We start from the raw sequence: 7,443 nt of genomic DNA, 5'->3' as shown, positions 1-7,443 counted from the left end.
CCTCGAGCCTCGACTGGCAAAGAATAGACATTTTTGTTTTGATCCCATTTGAACCTCTATGTGTGATAGACCAGCCTAATTCCATTTTAAGATTAGAAGCCATCTTGTTAAAAGGTCAAAATAAGTTCGCTCTTGTTTTCTGTAAAACTCAAGTTTGACAGTGTCTTGACCTATTTTCTGGAGATGTTCTGCCAAGTTCCTGCGGAACCAAAATCCTCGGAAACCCACTAGCTTTGCAGTTTGGGGGCTATAGAAAAAACTCGTTTTTCCTGTGTTCAGGGCTGTTCTCTCAAACCCTGCTTTGGGAGCTAGCCCTGTCCGACAGAAATAAAGCTTGCATAATTCGACCAGAAAATTTGGGTCTTTATAGTCTTGTTCAGTGGGAGTAACACATGCTTCAGAAATGGGAGTGCTTATTTCTCCATTATACATCACATGGCATGTTAGAGTAAGAAACGTTAAGGGTGCTAAGGAAAAATTGTCAAAAATACCTCTTAAGCTGGGTGGTGGTGGCACACCTTTAATCCCAGCACTCGGGAGGTAGAGACAGGAGGATCTCTGTGAGTTCAAGGCTGGCCTGGACTACAGAGCAAGTTCCAGAATAGGCAGGGTGGTTACACAGAGAAATAATACCACCACCACCACCACTACCACCACCACCACCACCACCACCACCACCACCACCCCCGACAGACAGACACACACACACACACACACACACACACACACACACACACAAAACCCCTTATGACATGAAGAAAACTATTCAAGAAGAAATTACTGTTGAAAATAAAGATTTCACCGGTGAAGTACTTATGTGTGAGTCCCTGGCTTCCAGCCTCACACCACTATGACAGTTGGTATTGCAGTAGGGGAGACTGGGTGGCCATACTCGGCTCCTAACACAGCTAGGACAATGGGAGAGTTATAGCCCAGAAGAAGGAGTGGAGTCTGTGCGTAGAAAATAACCAAGTACAAAAATACGCTCTCAAACATACTTAGACATTTTTGTTTCCTGGCAACACCAACCCATTCTCTCATGCTTTACTTTGAACATTTTGACATTTTGCTTTTGGGAGTTAATTCTAGCCCTGCCCCCCTAAACAAACTACTTTTGTTTGTGGTTTGTCCTTTTTCCATTTAGAAGCCCAATTCTTCCGAAGTCTCTCTTTCCCTGCTGGTTTGTTCTGGCCCCTTCTGTGTAGCATATCGGATCTATTCCTGATTTCTATGGTCTGTTCTTACAACTTTCTGTTCTGTTCCGTTCTGTTCTAGTTGGCTGTCCCCACAGGAATACCTACCATACTTCTTTTTACAGCAAGATCTAGATCTGAGAAATGCTTCAACTTCTCAAGTGTGCATGTCAGCAGGCTTTGACAATACTATCTGTATAACCACTACAGTCAAGATATGGACTTTGCCATTTCCCAGCTAACCCCCACCCTCCCTCCCACCCTAGCCCCCCGAGTAACTGGTAATCTTGCTACTAAGGACTAGACTAAAATTTTCTAATCTCCCCCCCCCCATGGGTTTCTTTAATTTTTGTTTGTTTGTTTGTTTTGTTTTGAGACAGAGTCTCTCTATGTAGCCCTGGCTGTCCTGGAATTCACAGAGCTCCACCTGCCTCTGCCTCCAGTGTGCTGAGATTAGAGATGTGTACCATTATGCCCAGCTTCTAGTCTCTTATGGAGCCGGAACGATATGGTATTGCAGGCCTAGATGCTTGTGCCTCCCTGAAACCCCCATTCTTATTTTGAAATTGTTACCATTATATGATGAGGCCTTTGGAAGGTGATTGTCTTGAAAGTGAAACCTTTGAATGGATTTAGTGCCCTAATTAAAGAGATCTGGAGAGCTAACTTGTTCTTCATCATGTGAAAACATGTTAGAAATCACTGTTTATGAAGGAGAAAACAGCCTGTCCTTGGACACCAAATCTGCTAGCTCTTTGGTCTTGGACTTTCTTGCCAGGGACCAGCCTCAGCAGTTTCGGGGGTCTGAAGGATGGGATACCTGGAAGGCACAATAATGACTCAGAGACAATGTTCGTGCAAGCTGACAGGTCACTTTGGGCTTCTGTAGTAGCTAAGTTTCTTTTGCTTCCCTGGCTTCTCTTAGCTTCTCTTAGCTTCTCTTAGCATCTCTTAATTTCTCATAGCTTCTCTAACTTCTCTCACTTTGGCTTCTGCTTTTGCCCTGGTGACCTCAGTCTTTTATTATCATAAGTAAAGTGGGAACAGAAAGGAAAGGGGAAATCACCCAATACAAAGTATTCTCATGATTCCAAAAATTATTCTTAGAAAATCACCAATATATTCTTCATCATTTTTTACTAAACACAGGAACTATCCCAGACTTAACACCAAAGCAAGCATAATCTATTTTTTTTTATTAATGATTATACAATCTTTTGAGCACTTAACCTAAAGGCTAGCAACATGCAATTTCGCAAAAAAGGTAAAAATAAGAACAGTGGTCAATGTACCAGACAGTCATTTCCTTCTCACACAGCCTGCTCCAACCTCAAGACCCCTGTAAGTTCCTCCTCAGCCCTCTGCAAACACCAAGCCCCATGACTGGTAGGCTACAATGACCTCAGACAAGAAATCTGTCCCTGCAAGTCAGCAACTTCTGTCCTTCTATATCCAACAATTCCATGGAGGACCTAACCTAATTTATAGAGCTTCTGTGAAAGGAAGCTCACCTTTCTCAGCTCTTTTCAATCTAGGAACCCAGTAAAGCTTGTAGCAATCACTCCATCAATTGTCACATTGTCTCCACACTCCTTCAGGAGGAATAAAAAGTATCTGAATTAAAGTTGCCATCTCCCTTTCTTGGTGGAGGCCACTCTTTTCCTCCTGTTCTAGGTTCCCACACTTTTAGTTTGTCATCCCATCTATGCGTTACTCCATCCACAGTCTTCAGCCAACACCCCTTAGGGTCTCAAGTTTTACACAATGTCCTTGGAATATCCCCAGAAACTGAATTATTCATCATGGCCAATTTAAGTCCAGTGTGTTGATACACATCATACCATGTGCTATAGCTGACTACACATTCGGTACATTTTATCCAAGCCTAAAAAGCTTCCCCGGGCTGCATGTTCTTTTCCATGAACTACATAACTGCCTCAGCCCCAGCCTGGGTGATCATCTCTGTATAGTTTCCTGTGAAATGTACTTCATTCCTTTCCTGTATCCCAGAAATCACCACTGGTCTAGGAACATAGAACATGAGGATCAGATAGAAGAAAAAGACTAGTATTATAAGAAATATTTATATGGAGGAGGGCATGACATGTGCACACCATAAAGCATGACCTTGGGACACGTTGGCATTTTTGCCTTGGCCTTCTAGAGGCATGCTAAGCAGAAGATCCGGAGTGGAACACATGGAGAGTTGATGGTCCACAATCTCGGGTCCCCTTTTCTCCAATCTTCTGACAGCATGTCAGCCATTTTACATGCTATCCCCGGCACTTTCTAGATTCTGAAACTGTGAGAAATAAACATCTTTTGTTTATAAGCCACAGTATTTTATTAAAGCAGCTGTGCTGGATCACTTTATGTCAACCTGACACTAGCTGAAGTCATCTGAGAGGAGGGAGCTTCAAGTGAGAAAATGCCTCCATAAGATCCAGCTGTAGAGCATTTCTTCTCTTTTTTGTGTGTGTGTGTGTTTTTGTTTTGTTTGTTTGTTTGTTTTTCAAGACAGGGTGTAGTTGGAGTTTTCCTGCCTGGCCCATAGTCAGGACAAATTTCTCTCACCCGCCAGTCCCACAGTCGCTCAGACCCAACCAAGTAAGCATACAGAGACTTATATTGCTTACAAACTGTATGGCTGTGGCAGGCTTCTTGTTATCTACTTCTTCTATCTTAAATTAACCCATTTCTATTAATCTATACTTTGCCACGTGGCTCGTGGTTTACCAGTACCTTATGTCTCTTTCTGTCATGGGGGTGGCTGGCCGCGTCTCTCTCCCCCAGCCTTCCACTTCCCCGAATTCTCTTCTCTCTTGTCCCGCCTATACTTCCTGCCTGGCCACCGGCCAAATAGCATTTTATTTATACAGAGCGATATCCACAACAACAGGGTCTCTCTGTGGCTTTGGAGCCTGTCCTGGAACTTGCTCTGTAGACCAGCTGGCCTCGCACTCACAGAGATCCTCTTGCCTCTGCCTCCCAAGTGCTGGGATTAAAGGCGTGTGCTACCCCACCCCAGCCCCCACCACAGCATTTTCTTAACTGGTTACTGATGTGAGCCCATTGTGAGCAGTGCTCCCCCTGGGCTGCTGTAAGAAAGCAGGCTGAGCAAACCAGTAAGCAGCAGTCCTCCATGGGCTCTGCATCAGCTCCTGCCTCCAGCTGCCCTGTTTGAATTCCTGTCCTGACTTCCTTCACTGATGGACTATGATGTGGAAGTGTAAGCCAGATAAACCCTTTCCTCCCTGACTTGCCTTCGGTCATGGTGCTTCATTATAGCAATAGAAACCCAAACTAAGACAGCAGTCAAAATGGACTAAGAGAAGTGTGTGCTTGAAAGTGTATCTGGTTTATGTTGCTCAGCCCAGTATATTTTTAGATTTATTTATGTGTATGAGTGTTTTTCCTATGTGTATGTATGTATATGTACCACATTCCTACCTGGTGCTCTTGAAGCTTAGAATAGGGTGTTGAATCCCCTGGATTATTTCCCAGTCTTCAAAGGGTCGCAGTTGTTGCATCCTCTGAGACTACATTCTTTTCTAAGGTGGCTTGTAGTTCATTTAGTTTTATTTTTAGCACACTCATGAATCACTGTGTAGTCATTTGGACAGTATTTTAAAAGTGTATCTTTTTCATGTAGGGTCATCCATGAGAGCATTATTGCTGAGATCGTGTCCCAGGCTTTAGGACGTCTAACTGTCCCAGAGTGTTAAGTTTCCATACAGAGTTCATATTGGTGACACTCTTGAGCTCCTGCCCCATCCTACTCTGTGTGACCAGCTTTGAACTCAGTGCAAGTCAGGTACCCAAGCTCTGCAGATGCTCCTACTTGCCATCTTGGTTTAGTGGCTCTGAATGTTGAGGAGACTCTCCAAGCATCTTAACAAACCCCTAAACCTATGTCCTATTTCTCAAGGGGACACATTATGAAAGGATTTCAGGAGCTAAGTGGCCCCAAGGCTGTTGCCAATGTTAATTTTTTATTATTTTATTTGTTTATATTTATTTTGAGATAGGCTGTTACTATCCCCTTGCTGGGCTCTCTACGAACCAGTCCTGTCTGGAACTTACAGAGATCCACTTGCTTCTGCCTCCCCAGTGTTAGGATTAAAGGGTGGACCACCACATCCAGCATAATGTTAATTTAAGTTTAATCAGTCAACTAACCACTCCCATTCTGCAGTTCAGTATAACTGAGTCTTGCCTTTCCAGGACTCTGCCTGGAGCTGGAGTTGCCTCCAGTTGCCTCCTTTACAAGGCCTTGCATGTTGGTGATTATCTCTTTCAGTAAGCTCTATTTTCTTTTTCCTAATTGAAACCAAAGGTGGATACTCTCTGCTTGCAAATCTGTATTTGTGGGATGACTGTATCCAGAAAACCACCTGATTTAACACTCACAACTGGTGTGAGACACTTCTCATCACCAGGAGTTGCTGTGAGTAAAATTATCAGTGGATTGCAGCCCCTTCTAATTACAGGGTTCTTAAGTCATCAGCTGAACTCTCAGAAAATCTCTAGTGAGATTTCTCCACAGCCCTGCAGTATTGGAAGGTGAGCTTAGGTGTCTTTGACAGGTCCCAGGACGAATGGCTGACTGTGGTGCCTATTGGCAAACCAAATCGCCCAAGGGCTTTTATTCCGTCCCCCCCCCCCCCCAGCTTCTGATTCCTGTAAAAACCTGCCATCTAGTGATGTACTTTTTGCTCTCCCGGTTCTTTTTGCCTGCTTGGCTCTCTCTTTGCTCTCCCTTGGCTCCCCCAACCTCTCCTCTCATGTCCCGGTTCAGTCTGCTGGCCGTGTTCAGTCTGTCATTTTCTCTCCCCTGCAGATACCTCTGCCTGTTCTCTCCCCATATCTGCTGTGGATATTGCTCTCTATGCTGCTTGGGTCTGAGCGGCTGCAGGAGCTGGGTGGACACAGGAAAACTCCAGCTACACATATCTACAATAAAAACCTTCTCCTCAACCGCACCTAGGAGCTGTCATGGCCTCATTTCATTCAAAACCAAATAATAATTGAGCATTGTCTTCAAGTTGGGTACAAACAGAAAGTGCCTTTGAGGACCAGTGCTGAACACCATATCCTTAGCTGGGAATACTCAATAAAGTTTGGCACAGAAGACCAAATATTCCAGAACAAATCCATATCCCCTTGTATGAGTTTCTTAACAGGCAGAATTGGCAAAAGTTAACCAGGCCAAATAAGTCCACATTTCAGCAGCTCCCTTAACACTGGCTGAATTCTTTCTAAAGCCTTTTTCTTGAGGAAATGCTATTTCTTCTGAGATACAATGCTAGTCCTCCCCCTTAAAAGATTTTTAAATTTTATGTGTGTGAGCATGGGCCTGATAGCCTGCAGAGGTCACAGGAGGGTGTCCAATGTATTGGAACTGGAGTCACAGACGGTAGTGAGCTGCCATCTGGGTGCTTAGAACTAGACTTGTGTCCTCTGGAAGAGCAGCCTGTGCTCTTAACTGTTGAGCCAGCTCTCCAGCTCCATGGTGCTAGCTTGCTTTCTGCAGCGGTGATAAACATCGTGACCAAAAGCAGTTAGGGAGGAAGGTTTATTTCATCTTACAGTTTATTGTCCATCATGAAGGAAGTCAGGGCAGGAACCTGGAGGCAGGAACTGATGCAGGGGCCATGGAGGGATTCTGCTTGTTGGCTTGTTCCTCATGGCTTACTCAGCTTGCTTTTTTATACAACTCAGGCCCACCAGCCCATTAATGGCACTTTCCCCAGTAGACTAGGCTCTCCCACATCAATTATTAATCAAGAAAATGCCCATAGACTCGTCTACAGGCCAGTCTGATGGGGGCATTTTCTCAGTTGAGGTTCCTCTTGCCACATTACTCTAGTTTACATTATGTTGACAAAAACTTATCCCATAATATCTGCCTTTTAATTTAACTTCACAGGTTGAACATTTAGTGGTTAACCCAGAGTACCACCCACCCAAATGCTTTTGCTGTCTTATACATCTTGGATTAGGGATAAGGGTGGGGATTCTTGGACTGTGTCCTCTTGGGGAGGAGTCAGCCCTTGTGACCTCAAGGCTTGTTCTTGCCGGATTTGTTACATAAAGCTGCTGTCCTTTGGAGGTCATGTTATTTGAGCAATCGGGTTGCATAACAAATCTTGTTCTGATAATAAAACTCACCATGTTGGCACATTGTTTTGTTCAATGAACTTCTTAAAGTTTTAGTTATATGTATGTGGGTGGGTCTATGCATGTGGGT

Source organism: Onychomys torridus, chromosome 3 (assembly GCF_903995425.1).
Source record: "Onychomys torridus chromosome 3, mOncTor1.1, whole genome shotgun sequence".
Classification (NCBI taxonomy): domain Eukaryota; kingdom Metazoa; phylum Chordata; class Mammalia; order Rodentia; family Cricetidae; genus Onychomys; species Onychomys torridus.
The sequence above is the reverse complement of the archived record's forward strand: the minus strand, read 5'-3'. Positions refer to the sequence as shown.